A 21,131-nucleotide genomic window follows, 5' to 3' on the forward strand; every position below is an offset into this window, starting at 1 on the left:
CTGGCTTGACATGGCCAGGTGGTTCGGGAGCTTGACTCGTAATCTGAGGGTGGGAGATTTGAATCCCCATCACACCAAACATGCTTGCTCTTTCAGCTGTGGAGCATTATAATATAATGGTCAATCCCACTATTCTTTGGTAAAAGAGTAGTCCAAGAGTTAGAGTTGGATGGAGAGTGCCAAAGTAGAGATTTTTCATAGCTCGTTTCTTACCTGATAATACATCTGAAATTTTAAGTAGTTTTTAAAGGTTTAATATAAAAAAATGGACTTAAAACATGGATAAAGTAAAACCATGAATCATAATACACCTAATAATATTAATTTCATTCACAAATGTTGATATTAGAAGTGTTTAAATTTTGAATGTAACACAGAGACTTGTGCAGAAAAATGTTTAAAGGTGTTCCTTTTGAAAAAGGGTTAAATTCGGTGACATGTATTATGTTTTTATGGAGTTTAGATTAGAAAACATTTCAAACTCAAATCAGTTTTCCCTAAAATTCTTACATTATTACTCTTTTAACTGCTTTTCTTTCTGTGCTTTTGGAATTTCCAGGCTACTTTTTTTTTGTATTTTTGTGGCATAGGTCCTCATAAGAAATTATGACACTGATCTTGAAGCTCACAACAGACAACAAAAACAAATAGTTGAGCGAGCAGAGCAACAGCAGGAAATAGAATTAAAAGTAGCATCCAAGAAGATCAGGAGTGAACAGGTTTCTGAAAGGTTTTATATAAAATATACTCTACAGTATATTTTATATAAAACATTTGCTAATATGTATTTATACTTTCATTTTTCATGTGTTAAAGATTTCCATAATTTGAAAAAAATTGATTGGATTAATGAATAATGTCTTCTTTTTTTTTAGGTAAAAATGTGTTTTTTTTTAAGTACAACAGTATAAAATATATTTGTAGACATTGTATTTACTAAACACCTCAGTATGATTTGTCATCTTAACTTGTTTTTCTTCAGTGACTTTCTTTATGCAGAAATGACATTTGGTGGAGCTGTTATATATACCTTGTGATATATGAGTATTAGATACAGTTTCACGAACTTTTACACCTAAATTAAGTAATATTATGTGTGATTAAATTGTGGTTACGAAGATTTTGTTTGTCATACAACAAACATAACCTCTTTGTATTTGACAGGAACGGGAATTAAAGTTATTCAGAGAAAACATGAGATATGAAGCAAAATTATTGAAACAAGAAGTGGAGTTATTACCAAAAGACAAACGAAAAGACATCTTCAGGGTCAGGAAGGAAGAACTAGATCATGAACATGTAGAAAGAGTGAGTCAGCATTCTCAGAGAATCCAGAGTTTCATTTTGAATATTAGGAATATAAATTATGTGTATTATTACCCTTATGTGTATACATGTGACTTACAAGATACATGCTTTTAAAAAGATAATCAATAATTTCTTGTTTGTACTGTGACTCTAGCTTTCTCAAACACTAACAAATTGGTGGAGTTGCAGCCATCTCTCCAACTTTTCACAGTTTTGTGCTATTATTCTATAAAGTGCTTGTCTTTTAACAATTTCAATAAAGATTTTATTTCCTGACTCTCCTACCTACAAGCCAGTAGTTTATAATATTATATTTACATTGATATATCACCTGGCTGCATTGATATAAATTGTGTGTACTAAAACCATATAATGCCCATCCAGGCAACTGCAGCTCCCTTTCCAAAATGCAAGATCCAGTACTGATCCAAATAATTAATTTATAACATTAGGATTTATGGACAGTATTTCTCATTAAAAAGAATTATCAATTTGGAAAAGATGTTTGTGTATGTAACTTGAGAGATCAGGCTGGTGTTTTCTGGTCTTGTAAACAATTTAAAATTGTTTTATGGAACTAGGAAAGTTCTTAAAAATATATTAGTCACTTTTATCTAGAATATCTAAAACTTGGTAATTAATATAACAACTTGTTGATTAAAAATTACTGATTAACGTACAAAAAATATCAAGTATTTATATTTCAGTGTTTCATTATTTAATAATAATTGTATATTGGTCAGTCTGGTAGCATGAACATGAATATTTACTATGTACTTTGTTCTAGGAGCGGCAGTTCTTGGAAAAGCTCAAAGAAAATTATGAGATGTCTGTGAAACGTTTATTAGACTGCCACAGAGAGAAGATTGCTTTTTTGGAGACACAGTTTCTACAACAAAAACAACAACTTCTGAGGGGTAGTACAAAACTATCAGTTTTTTTTTTCCTAGGAGTAGAAGAATTTATTACTTTTTCAATAACATAAGAATTTCTTTTATCGTGATTGTGATGGATTAGGTTATAACATATTTTTGAATAAAGTGCAAAATTTTTTCCAGTTTATAAGATGTTAGTTGCTGATTGTATAGTTTTATTATTTTGAAGATTTTTGAAATAATCAGTGTTAAAATGTAGGAGAAAATTCTGAAAAAGAAGTGTAAACATGAGGATTGAAAAAAAAAATCAAGGTTATTCCAGTTTATGGTATTAAACTTAAGGCTTAGCATTTCCAGTTTATAATGTATTAATTTTTAAAATAAGGAGTTTGGTTTTTGAGGTATGTACATGATTATCTTGAGATTTATCAGTGTTCTTTGGGAAACAATCTTTTAATAACTTTGTGTTATGATAACTCTTAGGGAAGTGATATATATTGAATTATCTGGAATGCAAAAAAAATCAAAATGCTCATGAATAAACACAAATGTTTTTTTTATTCTTTGAAAATTTAAATAATGTATATCTAAAACATTAACAGCTAGAGAAGCTGCAATCTGGGAGTTAGAAGAGAGACATTTACATGAAAAGTACCAGTTGGCTAGAAAGCAGCTAAAAGACATTTTCTTTCTGCAGAGACATCAAATGCTTATTCGTCATGAGAAGGTAAACTAGCATGCATAAAATAATTAACTCTCGGGCATATTGATGAGGGTTATTGTAATATCTTAACATTATAAAAATTGTTTGTGGTAGTCAGTAACAAAAAAGTCCCTTATTTATTTTGATTTTATTTGTAGCCTTATTATCATAACATTTGCTTTTTTTTAAATTCCATATAGGAAGGTAATACAGCAAAATAGTGAAAAAAAAATTAGTTATATATGTTGTTTTAAGGTTTCTTTCAATTTGAATCCAGGTATCCAAATTTTAAAGTTTCTTTCCATTTACAAACCTGGATTCAAAGTTTCTACCACAGTACAATGAAGTACATACAAGAAGTAAAGCCTGCAAATTTACTTTTCACGTTAAAATATTTTCACAATTTATAAAAGAGTTGGCATTAAAATTTGACCACAATTTGAAGTATGTATTTTAGCCACCCAACTGCTATTGACAAACTGACTACCATTAGAAGTTGTAGCTTAGAGATATGTGTGTCTTTTCATATGTTTTACATAAATCTTCATAGATGTGACCTATTCTTGCCATCTGAAAAACAGAAATTATAAAATCGATAATAAACTGTTTTTTTTCAGTAGCTAAAAGATGTTTATATATTAACACTAAGAGTTTTGGCTTGAATAACAACAGATTCCAAGTCAAGACTAACTATAAGCACAATGTTGAAAAGAGACCAGTTCTTGTAGAATGTTTGAAACTCAATAGATTTTTTTAAGAACTTTCACTTAGAATCTTAATGATTGCATATACAGTTACTGTCACATTTGCAGACTTATCAACTATAGTAAATGTCTCCTACAAGTAAATATTATTAGTTTACAGAAACGTTTTAACATTTTGTGCACATGTGTTCAATCTGTTACATGTGGAAATTTTATAACTGCAGTCAGGGGTTCTAGGAGAGCTCCAATGGCTTCTAGCCTAGAAAAATTTAAAATACCTTTGAACCCTGGCTTTATTATTTTATAAATAGTAAAGATTTATATGAAGATAATTGCTTCTAAATATTTCTAAAATATTAGAATTAATTTTAGGTGATATATCATTACTTTCATGAAGTATGAATCAATAAAAATGAAGAAACTTGTTTTGGTCATATATATAATATGTATCTATATATATATCATTTGACTGAAGTTATAATAAAATAACGTTTTTAGGAATTGGATCAAATTCAACAAATGAATTTACACAAAGAAGAAGAACTTTTAAAAAGACAAGCTTATGAGAAAAAACAGTTACCTAAACACATCCGACAGGAAAAGAAGACCCGAGAACTTATGTTTCGAGAGAGTTTGAGAATCAGCATGACTCCCTATTCTGAGTCTCTTAATGAAGAAAGAACTAAAATACGCAAGGTCAGTGAATTAATGCATCACGTATCCTTCACTGTACATGACACAAAGTGTTGGTTATGTTTGTGTCACATGTATGATTCTTGTCTACATCTACTCGCTTATACATGTGTTTACAATAAGTAATGCTTGCATCTGCATCAACTCTCTGACAATTGTGGCTAAATCCACTCCCAGATAGTTGTCTTCATTAACTGTATCTGCCAAGGCATCATTTACTGCACGTGTCATGAGGTTTTAGTGACTTACATTCAAAATTGTATTAAACTACTTTCTGTTTTATATCAATTAATATGGCATAAAACTGTAGTTAATAATTCATATTTTAATGGTATATAAGTTTTAAGTTCTTAATTCTACAAGCAGTATTTTACAAAATCCTGAATTTCTCCTAGTGTGACATGTGACACTTTATCTTAGCATGTCATTCTCCCTATTTTGTCCACCATTGTCAAAACAATACGAAATTAAGCTGGTTACAGAGAGCTGGTTAAGAGGTGAAAAATCAGAGGGGATACCTAGAGAATGCATCACAGTTGTCATTGTAGGGTAAGACTGGGAATTTTTAAGACATTTCCTTATGAAATTAAGACATTAGAGATAACATAATAATATGAAAATTTGATTTATCAGTACACTTTGATGCCAAATTTGTTCATATATCATGATAATTAAACTTTGAATGCAACTCTAAAACATCATGACAAGAGCACTTTGTCCTGCCTGTTGTGAAAAAGATAAGCAGAAATACTGGAGTTATTGATTGTTTATAGTATTTCAGCATTTTACTTTGTCAATGACTTCTTTATAGACACAAAAATTATTTAAGTTTTTACTTTGCAAAGTCCATGTTAAAAAACTTAAAAGCTTTATGAAATGTTTTTATACACTTAGAATACTTAGGGGTACACTAAATAAAAATAGTTGAAATCTTAGATGTACAAAACAGTTTTGAAAAACCAAAGGGATTTTGGATAAAATAATTCACATTGCACTTGATGTGATATGGAAAATATCTACATCCATAAATGAATAACATATTTTTGTACTTATTTAACAACAATATATGAATAAACTGTGTGCATAGATTAATCTGAGTTATAAAGAAAGTGGATCAAATATCAGTATTGGTGGACCACTGAAGTAAACATAGTGCAGATATACTAATGATAGCTTATGGATTATAGATACGAATACAAGATCATTTATGTTGTATCAGAAGATTCATAATAATTACATATATAAATAAGTTACTTAAAAACATTATTTGGCATGAATATTAATTAAAAGAAACATAGTGGTGCAGTGATTCAGTGCTGTGGAGCCTTTGTTTGAATTAGTTTATTTCACAGTGTGCCCTGTATTGTTGTTATTTTTTACAATTGACTGTTGCATGTCACTCATCAGTTTGAAATAAAGTGTTCTGTTTCAGTTCCAAGAAGGAGAAAAGAAACGGTATAAAGCAGAAAAAGAGAGACAAGAGCTCAAACATAGTTGTCAATTTGAAGAATTAAAAGCATCATGCGAGTCTGCCATTAATGAGTTGGAACAATTGCAGGCATGTTTTGTTATTTGTTTTTGTGAGTGGTTTTCTTTCATGTTCTAGTTTTATGTTAGTATATGTGTATAAAAGATGGATAGCTAAGTTTGCACACACACTCCTAGCTACTTGATTTATAAATCAAAACAAGATTAAAAACCCTAAAAATGTGAACTGTAAATGGGTGATAACTACATAATTGCATTAAAATCTGTACAAGGAATATGATATGATAGTTGCCACAGCTATAACAGTTGCAAAGAAATATAAGTACTATAATTCTATAAGTATAAAATTCCACACAAATTTAGTGATGTTATTACTATGTAACACAAATGTTGTTCCTGGATAGTATGTGTTATTTCTTAATTGCTTATGTTATAAAAGTACAGAAAATGGCCATTATTCCCTTCAAACTTTGCTTTTGTGACTTGGATAACGAAATTTAGAAATTAACCTATTTTTTATGTAAAAACAGGCGAATTTGCACATTTTCATTTACATAAGGTCTGAATAAAACATATGAATCAAGATTTACATGTATTTATACTTAAGTTATACAAAAATGTTTGGAAGTGAGTAGTGTTTCGAGGTTTGCGACTGTAACGTAAATCACTTTCACATATCAGCCCCCAAATAGTCTCCCACCATGTTTTCGTTATACGCTCCTTGCTCACAAAAGCAAAGTTTGAAGATAAAAATAGGTCTTTTCCATTTACTTTAGGCATAAGCAATTAGGAAATAACACTTTCTGCCCAGGAACAAGAAAAAGTAAATAATTTTGTTACATAATGTATTGCAAGTTTTTGACTCCCATAGTACACGGTGGTAAACTTAAAAAGATGCACATGTGGTATTGTGTTGATGACTTACTCACTTATCCTCTTGGCTATGATCAAGTATAGTTTATTGTTTTCTTGGCTGTTTGTTCACGTTTTTGTTCTTTGTTTTCAGCGTAGCCATGAAGGCCTTTTGATCATGACATCAGTGGAATAGTTCTTATAATCTTAGTCATTGGTACTGTACCACTTTCAGTGCAACTTGTTTACAGTAATGCTGGACAGGTCATACTGTAGGTTCTAGCTGAAACCCAGATTTTGATTGGTAAAAGTGCCATTTAGCTCTTTTGAAAGTTTGTTCTCCAAATCTTCAGTTCCTCTTTCACTTCTTTAAATATCATTAACTAACATAACAGTGCAAGTAAAACTTTTGTTTGAATACATTTTTTTGAAAGAGCTTGTTGGCAGTTGAATAGTTTTGTATCATCAGATTTCTTGCAAATATTGCTTCCAATCACATTTGTGAGATTATTTGGATCTCCTGGGGGTAATATGGGGCATAGAATTTTTAATACAGTCATTCAGAACTCAAGTAATTGATTGTTCTTGTCAATAGTCATGAAATTTTATGCCATCCATCAAGCTTTTTCATTAGTAAAGTTTAATGTCTTTATAGATTCAATAAGAAATAATTGCCAAATTGTATATACATGATTCCGATGCCCTTTTGGAGTATTACAAGAACACCTTGAACATCTTGCTTTCACACTTGAGTTCTTGAATGATCTGCATAATTTCTTCAGTGTCACAAAATCTACAGGGTCCTCAGAAGTATCACTAGACATTTCATCTCTTTCCAGTGAAATAGCATAGTCAGTCTTTTCTTTCTTTCTTTTTCCATACCTTTAATTTACTATGAGGCTATTTCCCACCTACTTTTCATGCCAATTTGACCATTGGGTCCAAACCATAGCATCCACACTAACATAAGGGGCATTTCTCACAAATACTGCACATATGCATCCAGTTTTCACAAAGGATGTGGCACTCACCTGTTTTTTTGTCCATTCAGGGTTTGATTACAAGTCTTAACAAGTAAGCAAATGAGCTGGAATCATTTGAAAAATTAGGTTCTGCAAAATCCTGGGTGTCTGGTCTGTAAAAGCACTATTAAAATAGGCCTATAAGATGTAATGTAAATAGAGCCAGGCAAATTATGGCCTTGTTGGCAAAACAAAACTTGGTACAGTTTAAGCTAGTGATCTAAACATATAATTAAACATCTTTTTGTCTGTTCTTTACAAATGTATAAAGCAGATTTGGTTTTCAGTTTAGCCAGAGAATCATGTAGAGGTCAAAAGAAAGTGATAAAAGCTTAACATTGTTAGAAGAAGAAATTAACAACTTTCATCATAATTGCAGTCCTGATTATTTTAAGGCTTGTGAAAAGTTTGCTTTATTGTTTTATGTTTCACATAAGTTATGACATTGCAATGTGATAGGAAAACATATATTTTTCATGAAACATGAGAAGGTAGAGAAAATTGTAAGGCTTAGTTAGATCATTTTACACTTCACTATATCAAGTTTTATTTTGCCAACATTAGACTTTATCAGTCTATTTCTAAAATTTAATTAGATATGATAAAGCCAGTAGTGAAAAAGAACTTCGGGTACATTATGATCATAAATTAGTATAGTGAATCTGCTCATAGTAAGAAGTCATATAGGCAAATATTGATGAGTGTGGCTTGTTCTCCTGTATGACTCAGTTGGTAGAGCAGTAATCTTCTTTGTCAGAGGTTCTGGGGTCAGGTTTTTATTCTAGAGTCTTTGTACTTGTAATCTTGTTTTTGTACAATATAATGTTAAGAACTAACATTATTGGTCTAGGTAACTGTGTGAATATGAAAAAAATTCACAGCAAGTAAAGGTACACAGTATATAACTAGATATAAAATTGATTTAAATGAAACCTTCTCATTAACCAGTATAGTTTTGGTATAGTAAGAGAAGTTTTTTTTCATGTCTTGCAGTGATTATGAAAATACAGTAAAACTGTGAGCAGCATTTTTTGACTTGACACTAAGGATAAATGTACAGATTTATAGAAAAAAAAGGAAATATTTGAAAGATGTTTACAAGGATATAGGGAGATATAGTGATTAGTGACTGAAATTTACAACAAAAACAAGCATTTTTAATTGTTTACAAATAGTATATTATAGTGAAAACTTGTTAAATTTTAAAGTGGTGAACTTGTACAGATATCTCTTAAAAGTAAGGTTATTTCATTTTCTACAAGCTATAGGAAATGTGGAAAGTTTATTTCAAGTTTCATGTAATACTTTGTTTTTACATAAATACACCACAGTGAGTTAATGTTGTACATCTTCTGGTTCTTGATATAGCTTTTAACACTTTTGTTGGTGCTAGTACTGTAATTGTTTAATGTTGTAACTTGTGCATTTTTCTGAAATAGGTATAACTTTATTATGTATGTAATGTGTGTGTATATACAGTAACAGAAAAAAAATTATAGAAATACAAGTGCATGAGTCTATCACATGTTAAACATTATGTTGTGTTTGCCAATTGTCCTTTAAAGACTTATGCTTCTTTTTAAAGCATAAATATAAATTGTATTGTTGGGCTTAAGATTCTTCTATAGTAGGTGTCTGTGACTTATTGGCAATACATTCAGTCATAAATGTAAAGCATGCACTAAACTTGATTTTAAAAAAAAACACACTCACGCACACACATTCAAAACTAATTCAAAACATGTATAAGAAAATCCTTGCACCATAGTATTCATAGGGATATCATAAACATTATATGGTTCTCTTCTTGTCAAAAGTCTATTTAGTCCTATTCAGTTACCTTAGAATTTAAGTGGACGAACCAAACTACCTTGCCATATTTTTATTGCAGTAATATTTTGTGTATGATTCATATACAGTGTGGCACAAGTTACTGCAGTCATATACTGGTCTTTTTTTCTTCAAAATATTCTTTCTTTTGTCAAAGTTTCAATCAGGCTGAATTTAGTTACTTTAAAACTGTGCTTCATTAATATAGTTTATTCTCCTTTTCTGCTGTTAGTCTTATACTAACATATTAAGTGTTAGACCTATCACTTCTACCAAAGTTAATAACCTTCATGCTGAAGATTTCTGTGGCTATGACTTTATTTTCTTTTGTCTTGTCTTTCTATTGTCTTTGTCTGTTTGCTGTTTCCCACTCATCTCATAATATGTATATGTTTATTACTAAGTCATCTGCTCTCTATATTATTAACATCAATGAGTTACAAAGACAACTTCAATAGTTGTCTGCTTTTAACTTTTAAGGAGGAAGATGCAAGACTTAATTATTTGTTATTAACCTAAAGCTGGGAAAGGATAAAGTATAATTTGGGGGTTGTAAATGATAAATAAGTCATTAATGGTTTGTTTAGTAATGCACCTTCAGAAAAAAATTTATTTTAACAGTTTATTTCATAGCCTTATTTTTGGTTGAATAAGTAGTGTTTTCAGTAGCTTAAATATTGTGGTTATTGTGTTTTTAGACACTGTTATTATATTTTTATGAAACATTAGTTATTTAATATTGAAGGAGTTCATGTTCTGTAAAGTCGCTAAATTATATTCTAGAAAATGATGATTTGGTTGTGGAAAGTTCTTATTATCTTCTGTTACACATGATAATTTTACTATGTATTTTAGAGTCTATACACTGGTATGACACTGATTAGTGTCATACAGTCACAGTATAAACTTTCAACAAGTGACAACTCTGATAGCATATTTTCATGCGGGATAGTGTTGACATTCCTGTAGTTCTTTGCTCTTTCTTCACTGTTTCCGTATTTATTGTTTACCCACATACAATAATATTGAACTTGCATATAAAAATGGCTGATATTTTTTATTATTGTAAGTGTTTACTGAAACTGCTAATTTGTGTAATAATTCAGTTAAAAAAAAACTTCTACTGCACATAGATTGAAAAGAGGAAGATGTTGATGGAACATGAAACTACCAAACTAAAGCAATTAGATGAACAACACAATAATAAACTTAAGGAGTGGAAAGCTAACCTTAAACTTCAGAAACAGGTAAAATAATATTTCAAATATTTTTAACAGCTGAGTGCTGAAAGATTATAGTAGAAGATGTAGTTTTTAAATAGTATTTTATGCTGTTCTGTATTAAGAAAGAAATATAAATTACTGTATTATCTGTTATTAACAATTTAATTTGAAAGTGCTTTATTAAGGTGAATTTAAAATTATTTGGAAATACACAGGAAATCAAAGGTATAAAACTAATAATTATTAGAAGTAGGGTTAATCTTTCAGCCTTTAATTTGTTAGATGCTTTTAAGAGTAATTAGTGGGAGAGATAAAATATTTGGTATGTTTCTAGGAAAAAGTTAGCATGGTGAAAACTATTCTTACTAGACTAAGAAAAAAGTTACATTTGATATGAACTTACCATTATTACTTGCATCTGTAGAAACATCATAGTAATGTTTTATGTGGTATTGATAATGTTTGGGTTTCTATGACTTCTTCTGTGTGATTTCATGTAAAAAATTATCAGCCTACTGACAAGTTCTTGTGGAAAGACTAAATAGTTACAAACTTTAATAGGATTAACAACCACATTTGTTCATAGTTCTCAGAAGGTTTATTTTTTAAAATGTAATAAATGAAAATTAATGCTTTCATTCAGTGACTTCATCCCATTGAAAATAACTTCAAAGCTCATTTTATCTTAGCAAGCAATATGGTACAGTTTGGTATGATATTTTATAGTTAATATGCTGGATCTAAAGACCCAATTGCGTAGTGGAGTTTGTAATTCATTAGATTTAAATTAGGTAATTCATAGTAAGCTTCTCAGTTAAGCAGTTGTTCTATGTTACCATATTTTTATTTATCGTTTTGTGGTTGCAACATTAAAAATTCAACAGAATATGAGTGTAAAAGTTTTGTATACCATACTGTTTTCTAAAAGATTCCTCCATGAAATAAAATAAATGCCTTTTGTGTAATAAGTTATAAAAAAAATAACTACTTCAAAGGCATTTTTACTCTCTGGAACAAAAAATTTAACAGCCCCTGAAATTGTCTTTGTCAGAGATGGGCAAAGCTTTGACTCAACAAGATTACTGTAAAATATATCCTGAATTATACAATATACTTGTCAGTGTTTCCTGTTTTTGCATGAGTTATTGGTAGTCTGATGTGAGAGGTTGTATCCTATTACAGGCATAAATACATACATGTAAAATAGGGCAAAAGCTAGTCTTTATGACCAGTGAAGAAATTGACAATTAATGGTCTTCAAAATCCCAAAATCATAGAAATATTGCTTATAAAATTTAATAATGGAATTTTAAAGCTTGGTTTTAAGTTAATTTAATGATGAGTAGCTTATTTATTTTATATGGTTGCTTGAGTTTAATTGTACAGTGCCAATGTATCTAACTTGATTCTGTTTGAATTGTTAAGTACATTTTACTATTACTTTGTTGAGCAATGCTTGATTCATTTGCTGTATAATTTTGATTGTGATTCATCTCATTGCTTAGATTACAATATACACTGTTTGACTCAGATTTTGCAAGTCATTGTTTTGTGGTTAAACAGTTCTTGACAAATTCATTATTGTTAGAATAACTAATATTAGATGTACTATACAGTACTAATAATTAGAATTAATAGTACTTGTCTCAATTTCTATACAGTGCCAATTTTAGAATTGTTACTGTGTAAGTTTATTGTGCAATACATTTTCATATGATGGCTAACTTAAATAGTAGGGTATTTATTCTATATGGTGTCATTAGTTGCTACAAAAAATTTTGTGATTAAGTATTTCAAACCATTCTAATAATTGTTTGTGCTTTGTTTTTATCAAGGAACTAGAGGAGGAGTTCTCCAAACAAAAGGAAGAACAAAAACAGTTTTATAGAAATATTGCCTTTGCAGACTGTGAATTCACTGTAGGATCAGAATCAACTTTTAATTCAGTAATTAACCTTAAGTAATAAGATTTTCTTTTTTGTTTTCAAAACATTTTATATATGTTAATGTGATAAAATTGGGCTTTTGCTTTATAATTTACAAAATAAAATTTGACACAGTTGTATTTCAGAGAACAAGATTTTTTAGTCGTAAGAAATCAAAATTTGCATATTAGTTTGTTTTGAAGCAAAATACAGTTTTAAAGGTAGTTGGAAAAATCAAATTATGTGGGAGCCATGTTACTTTTGTTTCATTCTTGTAACTCATAAGGAAAAACCTGGTGTGACATCCAAGTAACTTTATTTTTCTTAACTTTTTTCAAGTATTTTTTAGCAGTTTAGTGATACAAAGAAACAAAGTAGCAGTGACATAAAATTACTGTGGAGTATTTCTATAATCATGGTATTCCATATTGTTAAGTTACACCTGAAAGCTCTGTGATTGTGCTGATAATGTTTTTAATTTGTATATTAGCTTTTCTATTTGATAAAACACAGTGTTGACTTAGATATCAATTAATTATTTTTATCTACAGATTTTTATTTTGTTATATACATGTTACTTTTGTTTTCCAACATCCATAAGATGCTGTGATTGTAAGCTTAACAGCCTATTTTGGTAAGTGTATCTTCATACTGAGAGGAAAAGAAATATATTAGAGTTGTTGATGCCACAGGTGTACAAATGTTGAATATAAGATAGTGCTTTTCTTTTTTTAGAGAACTCTGTGTTCTAAAAATTTACAATAAGTGATTTTAGGTGCAGTACTTACTAATCATAGGATTTAGTTTCACTATCATAGTTGATTACAAAACTTGAATTTGTACTCAAACACTTTGTCCTGAAGCTAGTTATTCATAGTTAACTTCACATCCAATATATACTTTCTGAATGATGATTCATCCTCTTATGTACTAAATCTCGATTTGCAGACAAATGTTATCATAAATTGAAAACTGTTGATTTTGTGTTCCTAGCCTATACATTTTACTATAATTGTTTTTAATGTGTTGTTCAAAGATGTAAAATGTTTATTTTCTTCATTCATAAGAAAACCTAGTAGTTCTGAAATTCTTGTGTATCAATACTCCTTCCTCACACTGTATAAAGTTGATTGTAATTATGAAACTGTTGACTAGCATGCAATTTAATTCATGTTTTTTTTCTTTGATGTCATTATAGACCTGAATAATTAGATATACAAAACTATAGTATTGAAGTTAGTGTGTTATAGATACTGTTGTACATGATTCATGGTAAAATTCTCAATTTTTTTTTCTAATAAAATTATTATACACATTTCAGTGAGATAAAAATTTCCTGAAGTATACATGCCAAATTTAATGTTTCTAGATGTATTTAATTTTGAGGTTGGTTTTTAATAAAATACTGATTTTAAACTTTCATTACATTTAAGGATGTGGTTTTTAATGCACATTTATAGTGAGCTGATTATTTAACACATTGGCTCCCAAGCCTATTTTGCCAATACTTTTGAAGGTCCCACTAGTCATTTTACAATTACTTTTTTTTAGGAAGAGTGTATATATAGCTGTTCTGTTCCAGCCAGTAAGTAGCCCTTTAACAAGAAAATAGGCCATGACTCATGGGGATGAGTCATATGGGTCTTAAGGAAAGACTGTTATGACCCACCAGTGTTAACTGTAACATTTTTTCAGATAGATAACACAGCATTAAATGTTTGGATAAATTATCTTCACAAATAAGGATATGCATTCACATGAAACTTTAATAGTTGACGAGCCATATTGCAGTCTTATAAATCTATAAAGTAAATTAGAGTAATTATCATTTAATATTATTAAATCTTTTTTAATCTGGACATTATCATCATTGAAAAAGTCAGTTACAAGTTGTTTAGGATGCTTATATTGTGTATAATTCAAGCAATTTCAAATTCATTGTTTATTTTGTGTAGTCTGTTTTGATGTTCAAAATTGGAAATAAAAACTAAATCATGTTTATTAATGTAAGAGTTACATTTATCTAAAATCTCTTATTTTTCTAATTAATTAGAGTTACTTTAATAATTTTTTTTTCTGTTGTGAGAAAATAGTACTATACACGTCAGTCAATGTAGCTATTTCTTCAGCTAAATTGAAATAACTACTGATATCTTTTAATAGTACTCTCAGGATATTCCTAAAGGTTCCAATGTTATACACATCAAACTTAGCTGATGATACCTATAGATAGAACTATCAGGAGATTCATATAGAATGCAATATTCCATGAAGGTTCAAGACCAACATTATACACATTCATTTGTTGATACCTCATGACAACAATATACATCAGTGTTTTCAATGTTTTATGAAGTTTTCAGATTATTAAGTCATCCTGATACCCGTCTTTCAACAAGACATATTTTTCTCTAACTTCCAATGTATGAATTAGGTTTTTATCTAACTAAAAGCAAACTATTAAAAATATTTTTAAAATTTCAATTGATTTTTAAAAGCTTGGCATGGATAATCTCATGCAGGAGTTTTTTGTTTTTATATAATGAAAGGGTAATTTTGATAGCTTAAATATCCTTTTATGAACGTCAGTCCGTGGGTTGTTGATGACTGAAATGGACATGAATTTCACTCTTGCATAACTAGCACAGAATATGTCATCATTCATATATATTCACGTAATCTTTCTACATTTCATGCAAATACTCTACATCTAATAACATTATTATTAACCGAATGTTGAAAGATCATGTACTAATTCTCGAGGTTACACATGCCAAAAGTTAACTAATAAACTGGTGCCACTTCCGTTTCTGCCCCTACCATTTGCAGACCACACAGATACTAGTACTGGTGCCAATTCGTATGATAGGGAGAAGCTTCTATAAATGTTGTTTGGAATAGTCGATTACATATGCGGCATTGGATTATGGTATACTACACTTTTTATGCTTTTTTTTTTTTTTTTTTTTTAGAATTTGGTTACATATCCCTGTCTTGATTCTCTGTCGATGTTCCAGGATTGCCTTGAAGGACAAAATGACCCCTTATTCATAGGTTGTGTTATACTACTCTGTGTCCTTTGTTTATAATATGGAAACACGCTAATGTGTGAATTTCAACAACTCGCTTCCGCCAGTTCAAGTATAATACCACATAAAAAAAAATAACATTACAAAGACTTGTTTATATCAGAAAGAAACAGTGCACCACTTCTATATTTTGTGATTTTTTTTCAATTAAAGGTCATAAGTAAAAAAGTGTGTATGGTTACTATATGATTATGTATTCTTTAGGTCTTAAAGTTTTTTTCTTAATTTTTAAGGAAAATATTTTGTTACAATTCAGTAGTTTGTAATGTACGTGTATATCGCTTTAATTCAGTTGAATGGTAATAAATAATGTCTTCATGCACGTGTATAATCCCCATATGTATTTGATCATACTGTACATCGATGTGTGAGTGCTTTCATTTATATGTATATTATATATAATTATATTAAATCAATATAGATTATTAGGTACTATTAATCAGTTAAGTTCAGAAGGGGTGTACTTAATGAAAGACTATACACATAGACTTACTGTTATAATTAACATTCACGGAATTTTCCGATCTCTGGTTTTGGCAGCGGAAAGACCATTTTTGAACTTCATTGAAGTGCAGTGAGAAACAGCTTGGTATAATTTCTATCACCACCAGGGGTGTCGGAAACCCGCCATAAACTACAGGAAGGCGGGAAATGAGAGTATCAACGAGTACTTAATAATCACCTCGTGACTCCATCAGTACTGGCCACCTGCTGACGTGTCTACGGGAGAAGGGTGCCACTGCACAGGCATGAAAGAAATTGTTGACCACACGCAAAAACATGAACCACTTGACGTTTAGTTAGTGATATTGTTCTATTTTACAGTACAAAGTCTAAACAAAGAAAACGAAATTTGTTACGTCAAGTCCATACCTCAGCTATATCAGCAGGTGTTTTGTGTTCAGAACACTTGTACTTATACTTAAATAAAATACAGAGATGGTTTAAATACTTTTGAGGACATGGGAGGTAAATGTACAGTTTTGAAGAGAAAGCAAACCTGTTCATCAGATACAGTATTTTTCTGTAGTCTTATCAGAGATAGTACCTGGCTTTTGATCTATCCCTGATTTTTTGTAGATTACATCAGGCGTCTTGCTTTTATTGTGTTGACTGTATATAGGGCTCACCAGTAGTGTGTAACTCATTATTGTTTCAGCCTTCTGTTAACCTTCTACTTCATTAAAATATTGCTTTCTGTTAACTCGTACTAATGAGTTCGAATAATAATAAACTGGTAAACAACGATTTATTAGCAGAATGGCGTGATTTATTTTTGAGGAAACATACTACATGTTTCGAGGTAATATTGGTCTGTATGACTACTTCATATTGTGCTGTTATTTTTGTCAGTTTCGAAAATAGCAAAATTAGATTTTTTAAAAAAGTCTGAAGGCATAAGAATGCTGTATATATTTACCATAACATTATATGAAACCTTTTTAGTACTTGCTCATAATTTGTTTTAAAGTTTAAACAGAATAACCAGAAAACTGAAAGTTCCTATGTAATCTGCACTTTCCAGCTGAAACTGGGACGTAGGACAACACTAGTAATACATAACTAGCAACTATATAACTATCTTTCATACTCACTAAAAGTACCAGTACAACCTTTTAAAAGTGTGTGGATTGTTTGATAAAAAGATTTAAGTAATAAATGCATGAAAGTATTCATAATTTCAAAGTTCAAGTAAAAGTTAATATAACGAGCAGTTTAGAAAATAGTTATTTTCTGATTTAGTAAACATTCCTCGGAAATTTGCATTCTTCTAATCTTAAATCTTTCATTCGTGCACCCCAGTGGTACAGCGGCGCGTCTGCGAACTTACAACGCTAAAAACCGGATTTCCATACCCGTGGTGGGCAGAGCATAGATAGCCCATTGTGTAGCTTTGTGCTTAATTCAACAACAACTTTAATTCGTAAATTATTGAAGTTGGACCCTACGAAAACACAACACTCAAATGTTGATCTACCTGCCAATAGTTATTGGTTTCTTCATTAATTAACTTGTTTTTATGAGAAAATGTAGGTTTTAGAAATCTAAGTCTTATTAAAGAGGCCTGTGTGTTTTTAAATAAGGACAAAGAAGCTAACCACAATATTACCGACTTGCTTTACTGGCGCTCATTACTGATCGGGACCACAAATTGCATCATCTAAGGGTAAAGAACAGACCCCTCCTAATAAAAAAGTTTGAAATCGCCTACTTTTTGTATAAAATAGATAAAAAATCCCAGTAGTAATGATTGGAATTAACCCTTTTGTGGTTGTGTATATCTGCTTATCATCCATGCGCAAAAATTCTTAACTTTTTGCGACGGGCTAAAATGTTGGCTGCAAAGTGTTCACTTTATATGATGTCAACTGCAGTTGAAAGGTTAGACTTTTCCTATAATCTATAAAAGAAATATAACATTCGTATTTCATTTTGAAAACAAAATGCTGTTATTAAGTATGTTCTGTGTTACGACACATTAGTTAGAGTATACGCGAAGAATGATCCAATTGGTAACAACGGGAGCCTGTGGAAAATGTATAATGGACTATCATTACACTGCATTACCTCTCTTTCTGGGATAGTTTTATATTCTTAATAGGTTTTCTTTAGTTCATGTAATTTCACATTATTTTATTGACAAAGACCGAGTATGGCTTAATGGTTTGTGTAAAAACTACTTTGGGGCTTTGAGCGCATTATAATCAATACTAACTTTCAATGAGAGTAAGCTATTTTCTTATAGAAACCTAAAACTAAACCTAATAATGAGTATACAAGTTACTGTTGAATCCCATATTTGGTTAAAGTATCTCAAAAGTTGGCGATGGGTGGTGTTTATTAGTTGTCTTTCCTATAGTCTGTCAGTTAGAAATTGCGGGTAGAAGTTTTTGTGTAGTTTTGTTTAAATATCCGAAATAAACAAAACAATTTATTAAAAGAATAATACAGATATTACTTCTTCATTTAGAATTTTCGCACAAAACAATACAAGAGAATACATGTCACTAAATTTGAATTGATAGATTAGAAGGTAGACAGGTGGTTAACACTCATCACCAATTCTTGGTTGCTCTTTTCAGACCAAAAGGTGGAATTTGAATGTCGTTCTTGAAAAGCATTTAAGGCTCCAAATTGTAGTGCACATTTTTGCAGCGAAAGGCCATAAAACGAAAGCTTTCAAAATTTACAGCCTGGCCGCTCAAATTACTAGACTATGCCTGGCCCATAATTATTGAAAATATACTATAAACTTTTTTAAAAGTTTTGTAGATTGCAAAAATTAGCATTCCTGACATTTCATGCTGAGGTTTAGCATGCTTTCCGAGTTAAACATTTGCATTCTGTTATCTTGTGTCTTGGTGCGTCGGTTTTTATATACCAATCATGTGAAAATTTTAGAAATTCACATGATTGGTATATAAAAACTGATGCACCAATACACAAATAATAATATTATTATTGGACAGCTGCAGTCAGTACGCTTATAAGCCTAGGAAGCTATAATTGTGATTAACGTTTATTGATCGGAAAACTATAGAATTTGACCAGGAACTGTATAGATTTCGAACATTACAAACCATTCAACTTCAGTGAATCAACTTTGATCGTCAGTGTTTGTACGAGTACATTAACTATCTCCTTCAGTAAAAGTCAGCTTATAAACGGCGTTAGACAAACCAAGCTAGCTAGCTTAAGCAAGTTTTGGCGATATCAACTTAGAATTAATTTGTTCGTTGTAAACCTGGATCATCGATAAAATATTCAATTATAGACCATATATAAGACTCAGTGTTGTTTGTAAATTTATAAAATTCTTGCATCCGAAACAAATAAAATGTTACAAGTGAAAAATACACAAACCATGAGATGGTTGATTTCGCAATATGTTAAAGTATCTGAAACTGTCGTTGTTTTAAAATCGTCCTGTACTATTTTCATAACATTATACTGAATAAGACAAATATTTTTTCGTTAATCAATCAAAAGTGATACGAACTAGTTAAACTAAATTACAGATAAAAGTTTGAGACGAAAAAAAAAATCTAAAAGGGGCACACATGAAAGACAAAAGTAACCTATATTTTCTACTGTTATTGTTTTCTTGGTGCTAGGCTACACTGTCTGCACTTTGCCCACTAATATATAAGTTGATTGAAAATAATCCAAGTCAGTGTAGAAGACTAAACCTTATCAATTGAAGGAAGAGTAAACATTGTAGGAGGTGAGGTTACTAAGATGACAAACTTTCTTAGTCGATTGAAAGTGTTAACAGTATTCAATTCTAATTTTTGTTATATTATAAATAGGAAGCTCATTCAGTTATACATTACACAAAATTTCTTTAAAACAAAAATTTTTAAAGCACAAAATGTTATATCATATAAAATATTAAAAAATATGTTTAAATAATAAACAATAAATGTTTATGTATGTAGATAGACAGAAATATAGGAAAACAAAAGAAGCCTTCGTTAACATATCTAGTGTTCTACATTGAAGTTTTATTCAATAATTCTGCTTATCGATTTAATTTAATGCTAATTAACTTGAGTGAAGAAGCGCATTATACGAATATAATAATAGAGTAGGCAAACAACGATTTGTAAGCATAAAGAAAAGCATTTTTTGATAATGGAAGATACTAAATGTTTTGATAGAACATTGGTCTCTATCCTTACCATTCATCAGTGACGATTATGATTATAAAATATAGTTACTTACAAATGCACATTTTCATACTCTTCCGTACATCGATATGCAGAAGTGAGTCAGTTCCGGTAGAATTTTGATAAAGATTTAACGCTCTGCCCTCTAGTTAAATTGAATGAATATTACGTATACCTGTACAAGTCATCATACTTCGTTTGTCAGCTGAAGTAATCTACATGAGGATACACAGACTCTACTATGACTGGAATATATTAATGACAGATGATTCAAGAATCTTGAGAATCATATCTGGCTTTCATGTCGAGAAAACCTGATATCAAATTTGTTTGTCTGCAGTTTAGCACAGATATACCCAATAGGTTGTTTGTGCTCTGCTCACTACGACTATCGAAACTCGGTTTCTAGCTTAGTAAATCCGCAGACATATCGCTGTGCCATTAAGGGAGAGGGGGTGCTGATGGAAAGACCAATTATTCTGATCAGTGATATGTTGTTTATGCTTTGTTCAAATAAATTTTTTTTTCTTTATATGGTTGATGATTTGGACTTTGGTAATGAACAAACACTGATGCAGTATATTGAAGCTGCATAAGTGTTTACTCACTGTAAAATCTTTCAGTTAGAAGCATAAGCGGGAAATTTTTCAGAAAGATGTATAATTTGTGTCTGAATGATGTTATGAATAAGAAACTTCTGCTATGTTTTTAAACACATATAGGTACAAATTTCCCGAATTACCATATTT

General features: G+C 30.3%; 1 pseudogene across 1 annotated transcript in view; it reads left to right on the forward strand.

The window, feature by feature from the left end:
- Positions 1-14,045, forward strand: part of LOC143228347 (serine/threonine-protein kinase 10-like) — an 89,648-nt pseudogene extending 75,603 nt beyond the window's left edge. Inside the window, exons 19-26 of the transcript XR_013015319.1 lie at positions 591-719; positions 1,165-1,308; positions 2,096-2,225; positions 2,786-2,910; positions 4,089-4,286; positions 5,716-5,841; positions 10,609-10,722; positions 12,534-14,045. The product of XR_013015319.1 is annotated as a serine/threonine-protein kinase 10-like (transcript). The remainder of the gene's footprint in view (positions 1-590; positions 720-1,164; positions 1,309-2,095; positions 2,226-2,785; positions 2,911-4,088; positions 4,287-5,715; positions 5,842-10,608; positions 10,723-12,533) is intronic.
- Positions 14,046-21,131: the final 7,086 nt, after the last annotated feature.

Source organism: Tachypleus tridentatus, chromosome 10 (assembly GCF_004210375.1).
Source record: "Tachypleus tridentatus isolate NWPU-2018 chromosome 10, ASM421037v1, whole genome shotgun sequence".
Classification (NCBI taxonomy): domain Eukaryota; kingdom Metazoa; phylum Arthropoda; class Merostomata; order Xiphosura; family Limulidae; genus Tachypleus; species Tachypleus tridentatus.